Below are 14,719 nucleotides of genomic sequence, written 5' to 3'. Positions count from 1 at the left end.
ATCCGAGACTGAGATTGTGAGGCGAAGAGATTTGTCACTGTCGTCCAGAGCTCAAAGGTGGAATCTTTCCCAACAACTTGTGCAAGAATCTCTGGAGACATGGAATTGAGAAGGTATGATAGAACCTGTTGGTCTTTGGCGATCCAGGGTCCGTATAGGGGGTTCGGCTCTAGGGCCGTGGTCTTGTCTGCCTTCGTGACCTCCACCATCCTGGGCGGAGCTGCGTCGGTGTTGTCCAAGAGCCCCGTCACCTGCGCGCCTCGCAGGGCAGGGAGGACCCGCGTCTTCCAGAGGATAAAATTGCCTCTTGCGAGTTTCTCAGACGGCGGGGATCCAAGGTTGAGGGAGACACCGGCGGAGGAAGCCATGGTGATGATGATATGTGGTTTCTAGGGTTTTTGGTTTGTGGCTAGATGTATGAGAAGAGGTGGCTCTGATTACCATGAAAGATAATATGCGTTCCCTGCACCATCGAGGGAGCCGAGCCCACATTTATATTGATGTTGGCCGAAGCCCTTGGCTTGGCATACAAGATTACACATGAGGAGTTTGAGTAGGATACGAGAGAGGGAAGGAGGTTGAGATTACAATACGTATATTCTAACAGTACCATGCCAATGTGAAAGCCACAACGACACAAGGAGCCAGGGAGGGAGTCTCGCCGCTGCACGACAGCGCCGCTGCTGAGCCAGCATGGTGGAGGAACGCCGAAGAGGGTTGGTGGCCCACTGGGTTGGGATACTCCGTGTCGCCTCAAGTAGAGGCTCAGTGTGGGTGCGTTTTTTTAAGTTTTTTTTACCAAATTAGTCTGAGCTAGTAGAGCATAAGTATGATTTTCCATCTTGGTATTCATATTGTCGGATCATCTTCAATCATAAGCTATAACATTCTTCAATAGTAAACGTGACATGCTTTAAACATCAGGTATTGCAGGAAACAAATGTAATCTTTTTGACAAACATGTAGGAATTTATTCCTACAACGTACTTTTGTAAATTTTCAGAAGTTCTATAGAAAGAAATAACTGGGTTAGCAAGAATATATGGCCTAGAAGAACAATAAACTAAGCAAACAAGATAAAGAAACTTGATAAGTGAGCCGCTATCTGAAAGATTTAACAAATAATTAAAATCATGCATTTCTTTTTCTTGGCGTGAAGAATGATCCATTGAAGCCCCTCCTCGAGCTTCCTACGGAAAAAATATAAGTTATAAACCTTCAAATATATGATCATTACATGTGTTCCAATTATCCAGGAGATCAAGACTATTAATTCCAAACACCAGTGAACCTTTACTTGATGTGTCAGCTGATTAAGTTGTCCGTGAATTCTACCATGAATTGGGGCTCAAGATGGCGATTAATAGTTCCAACAAGCCTGAGCAACCTCACAGTGAATGAAAAGGTGGTCTGTAGTTTCCAAAGTGTAATCCACGCATGTCACAAGTTTAGTCGGCAATGAAAAGGTTTTTTCCATGTAACATTTCTCTGCAGTCTATTGTGTAGCAACAACCAAAATAATATCTAGTGTCGAACCTGGCAACAGGCACTCTAAAGCGATTGAATGGTTGGCATGGGACGTGTCATAGTCATCAAAGTTCTGTATGCCATGGAAACCTTATAAGTTGGTTCCCATGGTGGAAATTGACAAGTATCCTGGTTTCCATCAAGATTTAGGGCCTGTTTGGAACTACTTTACTTCATAAAAATCGGTTTCGCTCCACTAAATTCACTCTGGAGCAATTCCATCTAGAAGTTGTAGTACTACCAAAAAGAATATTTGGCTGCCATCTAGCTCCAGCTTCAAGAATGAGAAATTTGATGGAAAGGATCTATTTGATTGGTTGAGGGGGAAAACGAAGGGGTATCCACTTACTGGTGGCAGTGGTGGGTAATCTCCACCTAACTCCAGCTTTTAGAGTTTTTTGGAGCACCTCCTGAAGAGCTTCATAAAAAACTGGGAGTTATACCCCAGATTCTAATTTTTTTGTGGAGCGGCATATCGTGAAGCTACCCCGTTTGGCTTGTATTTTCTGAAGCGGAGCTGAATTTTAAGAAGCAGAGCAGTCCCAAACAGGCTCTTAGTGCAAGAAGTTGTGGCTCCATGATCTGAAATTGATAATAAGCCTCTTCGGACTGATGCAAATCGAAAAGATCATATAACTCATCTTGATGGCGTACTTCAGAGGTAGAGAAATGTTGATCATGTGCAAAGGAGTGCAAGTGGGCAATTCCTCATAGGAAATCCGGGGATGGCGGATGCTGTCCTATCTATTCTTCCCCCAGAGGAAATCCCTCAACAGCCATACACTGTTGCTGTTGCTACCGAATACAAGCCATTGATAGCTTTCGGATGTATGATTGTTCCAACAACAAAACGACTTTGGATATATTGTACTCCTGCTCAAGATTGTTTGAACGACATTTTTTACCACCAAGGAACAGATGATTCCAGTTTTTCGAAGATATTCGCAATTTATGCTAGAACAATTAATTAGGCTTTGGAATACCTGAACATTTTATTGTGCTAGTAGCTTGTTTCTTTTACTTTGGTTTTCAAACTCGCGGAGATTTGTAATAACTGTTCTTTGAGAAAATATTTGTAATAACTCGTTGTGTGTTCCGTTTGGTGCAAATGCAAGGGATTTGCTCTCCTGTTATCTAAAATATATGTAAGAACAACTATGAATCAAGCCATTTTCCATGGGTGTCATTATCATTTTAGCCCCTCAAGGTATCGGGTCCATCAGAAATGTACAAATCTTTAGAACGAAGGCGAAATATTGAGGCTAATTGGGAGCATTTCTTAAAGCATGTGCAGTTGTCATGGTTACCCTTGCGGAAAAGGTGTTTTGATTGCATAAATTTATTCTTACTTATATAGATGACAATCTATAATTATCTAGATTTTTTTGTTCTGATTTTTCAAAATTTCTTTTGATTGACAGGGCCCAATTTTCAGAGCCCCGAATTTCCTACCACTTCATGGCGGCTGGTGGGATTGTACAGGGCCCAATTTTCAGGGCCCCGAATTTCCTACCACTTCATTTGAGCTATGCACTGAGCCAATTAGCTGTAAAAAAATGCACTGAGCCAATTAGATAGGTCGGAAAATAGTGTTGTAGATTACCTGGCAAAGTTGAGTTGCTCTGAGCTAGCCATGGTTGTGCGGCTCAACAAAAGACCTCATGTATCAACGAACTGTTGCCGAAGGATTGTAGCCCTTACCCTATCGAAATAAACTACTATTGATCTCGCACAAAGAGGGTGACTTCTTTTCAGACAAACTAATTAACCAGAAAAAACTATAAAATATTGTTGCCTTTATGCATTCACGGAGGTGGCCGTGAACTGCGGCTGGTGGGCTGGAACAGGGCCCAATTTTCAGGGCCCCGAATTTCCTACCAATTCAATACAACCCATAGGTCAAAGGGCCTTAATCATCGGAGCAACTAACGAACAAGTGCTCGTTTGGGAGCCCCGCAAGGGTCACCCTGGTGGTTGGCGTGATCTCAGCCACCGTCACATTTCGCGCTTTGGGCGCTCCCTATGATTTCTGTTTTTCTTTCGCACGGATTTTGGGCTTTGTAGATGGTCTTTTTTGGGTTTTTTGTCTTTCGGTTTTCTACGTCTCTTTCTTAGCTTTTGGAATTTTGTTGTGCGTGAAAAAACACATTTATTTTGCGCCTCTTGAAAATGGAAAAAAAATTACTTCCGCGAGAGCCACGGATTTGCTTTTTCGAGAGGGACGCCGTGCCTCTCGGAAACGAAAAAAAGTTATATTTTTATTTTTTTTTCCTTTTTACTTCTGCGAGAGGCAGGGATTTACTTCTGCAAAAGGCATGGACGTGCCTCTCGGAAACCAAAAAGACACATTTTTTTTCTTTTTTCCTTTCATAAGAGGCACGAATTTACTTCCGCGAGAGGCACGACGGAAACGGGAAAAAACGCGTTTTTTTCATCCGCGAAGACATGGTCCTCTCAGATATGAAAAAAAACGTGTTTTATTTTCTTTCCATTCCGCAAGAGGCACAGTCGTGCCCCTTTCAAAAAGGAAAAAAAAGTAATGTGCTCCCAATTTGTTTTTTCGTCCGTTTTTTTGTGAAAAATGTTCATCAAAACCTTTCAATATGGGATCTAGTTTTAAAGTTCTCGACGGAAATGGTGAAAACAGTTCGAGATTTGGATGCACGGTTTAAGAGATAAAACGTTTTGAATAAACGGATCTACGGAAAAAGGGAAAACTATCATATTGCGGCAAGTGTTGCATATGCAGTGCGCCACTTATTACAATCTAAGTAGATGAAAGTGGCCTTTGCAAAGGGTGCTTCTTAATAAGTGATTTCTCTTAATCATGCCCGAGCAGGACGGGAGCTCCTATAGGGCGCTTTAAGCGCCACGGAACAAAACCGGCGCTTGCTACAACGCCAAGTGGGCCGGCCCACGAAAGCACACCACACAGAACAATTATAAAAGCATGAAAAAACTACAAAAAAGTGCTCCCGTGACAATCGAACTCATGCCCTACACTACCTAAAGGTGTTCGGCTAAGAGAAGTACATGGATGAACCCGGATACATATGAACCCATTTTGAAAAACACATTTCTAAATTTTAAAAAAATCTGAATTTTTTTTGCATGGGTACGTCTCCTTGTTTTATATGCATGCATAAAATTTCACGGAAAAATAACTTTTTTTATGGCCTGTGCAAAAAAGACAAAACATTATGTCGTGAAACACTATTTAGAAGCACTGAAATTTGTCTTTTTTGCAGAGGCAAAACAAAAAGACATTTTTTCATAAAACTTTGTGCCACGCACACACATTTGCGAACTTGTATGCGTGATATTTTCTTTTGATTTTTTTGACATTTTAAAACGTGCTTAAAATGCATTTTATGAAAAATGGGTGCATATGCACATGGGTTCAGATGGTGCCCTCTCGTTCGGCTAACCACTAGCGTGGCATTGCTCTATTCAAAATAAGTTCAACAATTTTGGAAAAAACTTCATCAATTTTGAAAAATAGTTCTCAAAAAATTAAAAAAAGTTCATTAAAATTTTGAAAAAGCTCATCAATTAAAAAAATCACAAAAACAGAAAAAGTTCACTTGAATTTTTAAAAAAAGTTCATCTAATTTGAGAATAGTTCATTGAATTTTAAAAAGTTCATCAATTTTGAAAAAAGTTCGTCAAATCTGAAAAAAGTACATAAAATTTGAAAGAAAACTCCATCGAATTAAAAAATCATCAATTTCAAAAAAAAACATTGATTTTTTTAAAGTGCACTAGATATACAGGAAAAGAAACAGGAAAAAACAGGCATTAAAAAAAAGTCCAATTGAAAAAAGTTCAGGCATTTAAGAAAAAAAGAAACAGGAATTACGAAATAAAAGGGAAAAACCGTACAAAATATAGGGGACATTTCATGCACCAGCGGCAGGTTGGTGTAGTGGTTGCTAGAGTTAGTTCTCAACATTGAGATCGCCGGTTTATTCCAGTTCATGTGCACTTTCTCACAATCCTTTTGAAGTTTCAAAACAGAAAAAAGGTGATCCCGCAAACCGGTGGTTATCCTCATCTTAAATAGATCCGATCGTCCAGAAATTTTCTGCATGGGATCCCGCGCCACCGTCACCGCCTCTGACCTCGCCGGCCGGCCTCGAGGTGCCGGAAATCAACGGGATGGAGTACCCGATGCCCCATAACATGAGCCGACCATGCCTCCACCGCAACTGCGCCGACAATGGCGCCAACTCCTCCCTCTGCCGCCCAATTCCTCCCACCGTCGCCATCAAAAGGAAGAGGCAGGGGAACCACATCATCGAAGGCGGCACGACACAACCCTCCTTCAGCCTCACTCCGATTCCACTCGCCAATGCCGTGGGCAGGAGGAAGAAGGTGATCGCCACAAGGCTCTAGGCTCCTCCTCCGCCTCCAGCCGACGAGGGCATCCACACCCAGAAGGACGAGAGGACTGCCGAGGAGGACCGGCTCATGATGATGAATCCGGAGTGCATGGATGCAATGGCAAGATATTTTTGCGAGATGAAAATAATGGAGATCATGCTACGGAGGAAGATGGAGCTTCAAAATCTTATGGCTGGTGGCGTTGGGTTTGGCAGGGGCTTTTATTTCGGCAATGTTGGTGGTGGCTTCGGCATCGATGGTGGTGGTCGCTTCAGCATGGGCGGTGGTGGTGGTGATGGTGACTTCGGCATGGGCCATGGTGCTCCGGAAAACCAAGTGAATGGTGGTGGCGGTAGTGCTCACTCTCTGGTGCAAGTTCGTGAGGATGGTTGTGTGAGCTCTCCGGTTCAAGTCCATGAGGATGGCGGTGTGAGCTCTCCGGTTCAAGTCCGTGAAGATGGTGGTGCGACCTCTCCGGTTCACATTCGGGAAGATGGTGGTGCGGCTCTCCGGTTCAAGTCCGTGAAGATGGTGGTGTGAGCTCTCCTGTTCACATTCGTGAAGATGGTAGTGCAAGCTCTCCGGCGAATGTGGATGATGGCGATGTTGCTTAATTGCTCTATGTCATTTGAACATCTTTTGTCTTGCTTATCACACGTTCATGAGCCTAAACTTGATACCTCATATGTTGCGCATGATATTGAATGTGATGAACTAGTATGATGATCAACTAGTGATGTATATATATGATGATGAACTAGTTTTATGCACTTGGAACTTGATAATATTTGCCTATAATTGTATTTACGGGATCACGAGCCCTCTCGCGTGGAATAGATCCCGCAAACGCGTCCCGCAAAACATTTGCAGGATGGGTTTACGAGAAGTATTCTGCCGAAGGAATTGCGGTCCCTTAATTTTCCTTTTTTGCGAGAGCCCTGAAACAAGTTTTATGGGCAGGTCAGTTGCCGGATCTGCTAGAGATGCTCTTAAGGCTCTACTACATCTGTGCCGCTAGCCGTGAGTATGGAGAAGAACCTCCCTCCAGCCTTGGAGGATGACTCGACCAGTGCCGCAGTTTGTTCTTTTTGTTTCGTACGACAGTTCATCCATGGCTGCACGCCTGGGATGGCCGATCGATCATCCAGTCCTCCGCCAATCCATTTTTTCAATGACTCAGGGACCCGACGGCAAGCGCCTAGGCTGCTATCCGTTACCGACAACAGCGCTCAGGTGTAGTTCACGATATGGTTTACTTGTTTATTTGTTTCACTAGGTCCAAACTGAATTTTGCACTCAAATCCTAGTGATTTTTTACTGGGCTGGGTGGCCAGTTGCACAGTTCTTTTCGACTGTGGCTCCACCACTGCATGCTAGTGTACCCCAAGGCATTGCCCGCGTGACCTGATCATGTACAAACCACCACAAGCCTTTCAGGCGCTGAAAGTTTTTCTTCCTTGTGCCTTCTATTTCCAAAGCTGATCATCGATCTTTCCTTGTCTTTAAGCATCAACCTACCATTGTATATCACTTAACGCCTTTTTTGTATAGACTATTCTTGTATGTATCTCATCCCAATATGGAGACGTATCAGCGACCGAGGGCCCCTGCTGGTCCGCGTCGACCACCGCTCCTTGGATAAGACTACCATGTCGGATCCCGTTAGCTAGACTCCGCTTCATCGTCGGCATCCTCCCCCAGCATGGGCTCATGTAGGCAGGCCACGGAAGAGGGGAGGCGACGATGAGGGCGCCGACCGCCGCACGATGCTCCAGCTTGCATCCTGCCTCTAGTCCCAGCCCCCTCCGTGCTCGCTCGTGCTCCGGAGCCGCCGGCGCACTCGTGCTCCGCCGCGGCTGCCGCCTGGCAGCTCTTTCGCATCTTGCCCGTGGTACCGCCCCCCTCCGCGCTCGTTGTGCTTAGAGAGGGGAGGGAGGGGCGGGTTAGGAATCTAGATCGGGATGGGGAAGGGAGCAGCGGGATTGGTGGTGCTAGATGGTGGGCGCGGAGGGCGGGGGCAAGGGGGGAGGGACGGTGGAGGTTGATCTGCCACCCGCCACCACCGACACGAGGCAAGGAGAGGTGGACGGCGGCCCCGCCGTCGCCGGTGCAAAGAGAGGCCAAGCGCCAAAGGCATGGAGTACGAGAGGAGGCATGTGGCCTTGTTTTCCAACAATGGCGAACCGTTTTTCACTTAGGGACGTGAATGCGAGTAGAATACCAAAAAACAAAAACATTGATGGTGAACTGACAGAACCATCGCGTGCTTTATTAGTATATAGTAGGTATATATATAAATATAAAGATTTCAGCCTGAGCTGGACCACCAAAGCGCCGGACAAGGGACAGACGCCTCGTCTGCAAAGTGTGGGCCGTGGGCCACCCCTATGTGCTGCGTACGTGTCATGAGGCTCTCGCGGCTGCGTTTAAGGCTCTACTACATTTATGCCGCCAGCCCGCGCCTGTGGAGAAGAACCTTGGCAAATCCTATTTGACGCTTGTTAGCGTCAGAATGTTGTGCTTTCGCTGAGGGAGCCATCGGTTGGGCCGGCCCATGGACGGGATTAGCGTTTAACGTTCGGTGCGTCCGCTGCCGCTTCCTTCTCTATTCCTTGCGTTTTTTTTCGTTTTCCTTCTACGATTTTTTCTTCCTGTGTTTTCACTGTTTTGCCCGGTTTTCAGTTGTTTTCTTCCTGTTTTTCTTTTTCTTTTTTTGGTTCAAATTTTCTTTTATGTTTCCTTTTTATTTTCTCTTTATTGTGCATTATATAAAAAGTTCACTGCATATTACAAAAATCTTCATCATATCAAGAAAATGTTCATCGTATATTATGAAAGAAGTGCACCTTGCATTCTAAAATTGTTCATTGTGTATTATGAAAATGGTCATAGTATATTATGAAAATGTTCAGCATATATTAAAAAAAGTTCATTGTGTATTTAAAATTTGTTCATCATATATAAAAAAATGTTCAGTTGTGTATTTTAAAATTTCCAGTGTTTTTTTAAAAAGTTCTCTGTTATTTAAATTTTGTTCAACGCATATTATGAAAATATTTATTTTAAAAAATAACATGTTTTGCCGCTGCCTTTTATACTTTAATATAGGCACTGCAATTTTACCATTGTAGGTAGGTAGCTTGGCTGGTTGGCTCGCTTGGATCCAGAATGAGGTCGGCAGTTCGATCCCAACTTGTGCGCTTCGTTTTCAAATGTTGTGGTTTCTGCTGTCGCCTTTTTGTTTTGTTTTACCTTTCTGGTTCTTTCATGTTCCTTCTGTTTTTTCCTGGTTTTATCTTTATCTTTCTATTTCTCTTTATTTTTTCCTTTTCTTTTTCGTTCATTAATACTTTAAGGACATGTTTTATCATGTACGTTTTGCATTAATACTTTAATATGATGCTTCGTTTTCAAATGTTGTGGTTTCTGCCGTTGCCTTTTTGTTTTGTTTTACCTTTTTGGTTCTTTCATGTTCCTTCTGTTTTTTCCTGGTTTTATCTTTATCTTTATCTTTCTATTTCTCTTTCTTTTTTCCTTTTCTTTTTCGTTCGTTAATACTTTAAGGACATGTTTTATCATGTACGTTTTGCATTAATACTTTAATATGACGAACAATTTGTGTTTCCCTGTTTATTTTTACTTTTCTTCTATTTTAGTGTATTATATAAGAGTTCATCATGTATTGCAAAACTGTTCATAATATATTTGTTAAAAGTACCTTAAGAAAATGTTCATTGTGTAGTTTAAAAAATTGAACGCATATTATAAAATGTTCAATGTGTATATTTAAATTGTTTAGTCTATATCACAAAAATGTTCAATGTGTATATTCAAATTGTTCAGTGTATATCAAAAAAATGTTTAATGTGTATTTTCAAATTGTTCAGTGTATATCAAAAAAAGCTCAATGTGTTTATTCAAATTTGAAAGTGCGTTATATCGACTAGAGGGGGGTGAATAGGCGATTTTTATGAAAGTCTTCAAAACTTGGGAGTTATGAAGACAAACAGCGAAGATTATGCCTATTACTATGCAGCGGAAGTTAGATTACACTAGGCCAGCCATGGTCATGTATTCAATAGAGTGAAAGCACAGTGACAAACAGCTTCAGTGTAATAAGGATCAAGTAGGAAGAAGTTATGTAGCCAAACAGATCATGCATTCACGTTGTTAAGACAAATGATAAAGCAAGCACGCAATGACTTCACAATGAGTAACAGCAAGAGAAGGAAATGAAGATGAAACCAGTGACACGTTGAAGACAATGATTTGTTGGACCAGTTTCAGTTGCTGTGACAACTGTACGTCTGGTTGGAGCGGCTAGGTATTTAAACCAAAGGACACACAGTCCCGGACACCCAGTCCTGAACACGCAGCTCAGGACACCAAGTCCTTACCGTAATCTCCTTGAGCTAAGGTCACTTAGTCCTCGCCCAATCACTCCGGTAAGTCTTCAAGGTAGACTCCCAAACCTTCACAGACTTCGTTCACTGGCAATCCACAATGTCTCTTGGATGCTCTGAACGCGACGCCTAACCGTCTGGAGGATGCACAGTCCTCAAGTGTAATAAGTCTTCAGATCACTCAGACACGAAGACTTAAGTGATGCCCAATTTACTCTGGCACTGGGTGGTTAGGGCTTTTCTCCTCGCTAGGAATTTTCTCTCAAAGGCTTCGAGGTGTGTTGCTCTCAAACGACAAAAGCCGTGCACTGAAATCTGAGTAGCCAACCGTTTATGGTTGTGGGGGTGGGCTATTTATAGCCACTTGGCAACCCGACCTGATTTGTCCGAAATGACCCTGGGTCACTAAGGAACTGACACGTGTCTCAACGGTCAGATTTCGAACTCTCATGGCAACTTTACTTGGGCTACAAGCAAAGCTGACTTGTCCGGCTCTGGACAAGATTTGCTCTCATTGTCTTCACTCGAAGACATAGGTTTTTGATTTAGGCATCACTTCAGTCATTCTGACTGGTTCTCCTGGACCCCACTTAACAGTACGGTGGTTCCTATGACTCAACAAGAATAAAAAGAACTACGAAGGATCTAAGTCTTCGAGTTCTATAGGCTTCATAACGTGTCTTCTGTTGTCATAGTCTTCAATGTGAATATCTTCATATACCACCTTTGTCTTCAATGTCTTCATACATTTTTAGGGGTCATCTCTGGTAGTAAAACCGAATCAATGAGGGACTTCTACCTGTGTTTTCCTGCAATTCTCACAAACACATTAGTCCCTCAACTAGGTTTGCCGTCAATACTCCAAAACCAATTAGGGGTGGCACTAGATGCACTTACAAAATTGTTCATCATATGTCAGAAAATGTTCAATGTGTATTTAAGGAATGTTCATTGTATATCACGAAAATGTTCAATGTATACTAAAAATGTTCAATGGTTGATTTTTTTCTTTTTTGGTTCGGAACTGTCAGCACATTTAGTTCTTAAAGAATGCACGTAGAACACTAATCATTATGACGCAGTATCTCAGGTGGAAAGATTCCGTAACAATCTAGCGTTGGGTTATAAGTTGGAATCCTTTGACACAGCGTAGTTTTTTGGGATTTTTTAGTAACTGCCTCGCTGTGACGCCAGTGAGTGGGCCGGCCCATTCAGATCGCGCCCTGCGCGGAAGGTCGTGTTTTTGACGCCCACGAGCGTCATCTAGGAGCTCCCAAGAACCTTCCTCCTGCCTTCCTTGGAGGATGAGTCGACTAGGGCCGCAGTTTGTGTCTTTTGTTACGTACTCCCTCCGTTTTGAATTATTTATCTTGGATTTGTCTAAATACGAAGGTATCTAGCACGAAAATGAGTCTAGATACATCCGTATCTAGACAAATCCAAAACAAGTACTTCCTTTGTAAATTAATATAAAAGCATTTAGATCACTACTTTAGTATTTTAAACGTTCTTATATTAGTTTACAGAGGGAGTAATTCAGAACGGAGGGAGTATATGCCAGTTCATCCATGATTGCACGCCCGCGATGGCCGATCATCCAGTCCTGCACCGATCCATTTTTTCAGGGACTCACGGACCCAACGGCAAGTGTCCAGGCCACTATCCGCTACCGACAGCGGCGCTCAGGGGGTAGTTCACAATATAGTTTACTTGTTTAGTTATTCGACTAGGTCCAAACTAAATTTTGCACTCATATTGTAGTGAATTTTTACAAGGCTGGGCGGGCAGTTGCTCAGTTTTGCTCGACCATGGCTCCACCACTGCATACTAGTGTACCCCAAGGCATTGCTCGCACGACCTGATCATGTACAAACCACCACACGCCTTTCAAGCTCTGAAATTTTTCATCCCGGTGCCTTCTATTTCCAAAGCTGATCATCGATCTTTCCTTGTCTTTAAGCATCAGCCTATGATTGTATATCACTTAACCCCCCTTTTGCATAGATTGTTCTTGTATGTATCTCATCCCAATTTGTATGGACGCAACTTGAGAAGTGAATAAGAGGGGTGGATGTGTTTATATATAGACGAGCATGCATGGTCGCCAAACAAAAAGAGCAAATGAGCTAGCTACTTCTTATTATGACACAATCCAATTCTTACCATGCTGAGGTACTGGTCCAATTATGGCACTCCTACGGGGCTAGCCACCTCATCATGGAACATGATAAGGATTGAATTGTGTCATGAATTTGACGAGTACATCACGTTGTGAACTATGGATAGACATGGGTGCTAGCCAGTTTCTCCTTGTCGACTAAGATACAAACTCAATTTGGTGAGGCATGTGTCCTCGAGGTTAGTATTTCAAAAGTAAGGAGTCTGTACACGGCGATAGTTCCAGTACCACGGACGAGTGGCATCGCTGCGTTTGCAGCAAAGTACCAGCATCCAGATGATGGTCGTAGAATGGCTAATGATGGTTTTTTTTTCTTCTCGTGCGTGGGCATTGGCCTATGCACTAGGAGGCTCCCGATACTAGTGGCAGAGTCAATAGTTGTTTGGGCAGGGACGCATCGACAACCCATCAAGCACAGCGACATCCCGCTTTGTTCGCATGGAGGACCATGGGGCAGCACCATGGATTTGCAAGTCGGCTCGCGTCAGAGTGGAGTGGTTAGATCTGCACCACGACATGGGCGACCCCCTCATGCCTATGGAGGTCGTCCGTGGTAGAAGGACGTTCCACCCATCCACTAGTGTCTCTTTGCATCATAGGTAGTACATGCCGGTTCCACTAGCTGAAGACATGTCTTCAAGATGATAATTGGACTAGTACGTCATGCCTGGGGTGAAAACTCTTGTCCTGGCCTTTATTGGTTGGGCTCAGCAGCGATGAATCTACACCATTCGTTATTGAAGGCGTTGTCTTGTTGTTGATAGGCTAACCTTCACTATTTAGTGTCGGCAACTTGGATGAAAATTCTTGTCTTAGCCATTTCTGGTCGGACATGACAATGGCAACACGAGTACGTTCATCCTACTTGAAGGCGCTGTTGTGGAAGAAGACGACTTGGTTATTGGTGTTATAATTATATCTTGTAATGGTTTCAACCTCCTGTTCTAAAAAATATATCTTGCCTGATGAACGGTGCGCAAGACTACCGTACTGAAAAAACAATACTTCTGCGCGATATTGCCTATATATATAACGCATATGTCCATTTTTTGTTTCGTGCTTCACTTTAGGCTAAACCAAAATGTGCATATGTCATACAGAGAAAATAAATCTATGCACAAGGGGTGTCTTTGGCCCAGAAGTTTATTAGTGCGCGTGATATTTCGCGTGAGTGTGCATGTGTGACTGGCGAAATCCAGCAATTTGTATCAGAGAATGCTAGGCTTATGATTTGAAGTTACTCTTGATGTTGATGAGACGACCCTTACTAACGCACATGATGAAGACGGTGAGCATGTTATCGTCAGCAAGGTGGTGGTCATTGTCGGCAGAAGTGTGTCAGGATCATCTCCATGGGAGGTAGATACATCGAGCTGTCATGTGTGTCAGTGTGTGCATATATGTTTATGTGCATGCATGTCTTAATCGAAGTCGTGATGTATGTGAGTCGTCTCTCTGAGGTTTCAATGATGTTGAGCACGTCACCATCGATGGATGTCTGGCCGGTGAGGTGTATCATCGTGAGTGAAGAATGTGTGCAAAGACAAATTTATACCTACAGATATAGTACACTTAGTAAGATTCCAAAGATGTAAGAGTTTTCATATACTCTTATAAACATAAGTTACCATAATGAATATTTGTTGTAACTGGTTGAGAGGAGTTCTCTCCAAACTTATAGGCGCAAATACGTGTCGGTGTTTGTCCATTAGTGTTGGAAATATGAAATTGCCATAATGTCTTAGTCTTTAGTACATCAAAAATTCTTAGAGATTACTAGTGATTGCCACTCCTACATTTGACACATCAATTATACGCCAAACTGATCATCTTTTGACACACTCACTAATCACAAGAATCTGCGACGAATGATCTCCTTCCACGTACTTTTCTATGCCACCATGTATGTATTGCACAAAACCAGGGTCTTTGTCACAAAATGACGGCACACCTTCATGTTGGCTAATATTCTCATCCCGACACCTCCTGTTCTCAAAGGCTCTACAACACGGGATGTTCTTGTATCTCATCACTATTAATGTACCTTAATTATTCATCAGTCAAAAAGTGAGGGTGAGCTAAGAGTAAGGAGAGGTGACGAGCCTGCATATGTTTGGTGTCTTGACAAAAGGACGTGTTAGCTGGTAGTATAACACAAAGGAGCCAGCACCCACCGTCTCACAATTCACTTGAATGAAAATATAAAACATAGGACATTGTGTCCTCA

This window comes from Triticum urartu, chromosome 5 (genome assembly GCF_003073215.2).
Source record: "Triticum urartu cultivar G1812 chromosome 5, Tu2.1, whole genome shotgun sequence".
Classification (NCBI taxonomy): Eukaryota; Viridiplantae; Streptophyta; class Magnoliopsida; order Poales; family Poaceae; genus Triticum; species Triticum urartu.
This window is presented reverse-complemented; position numbering follows the sequence as displayed.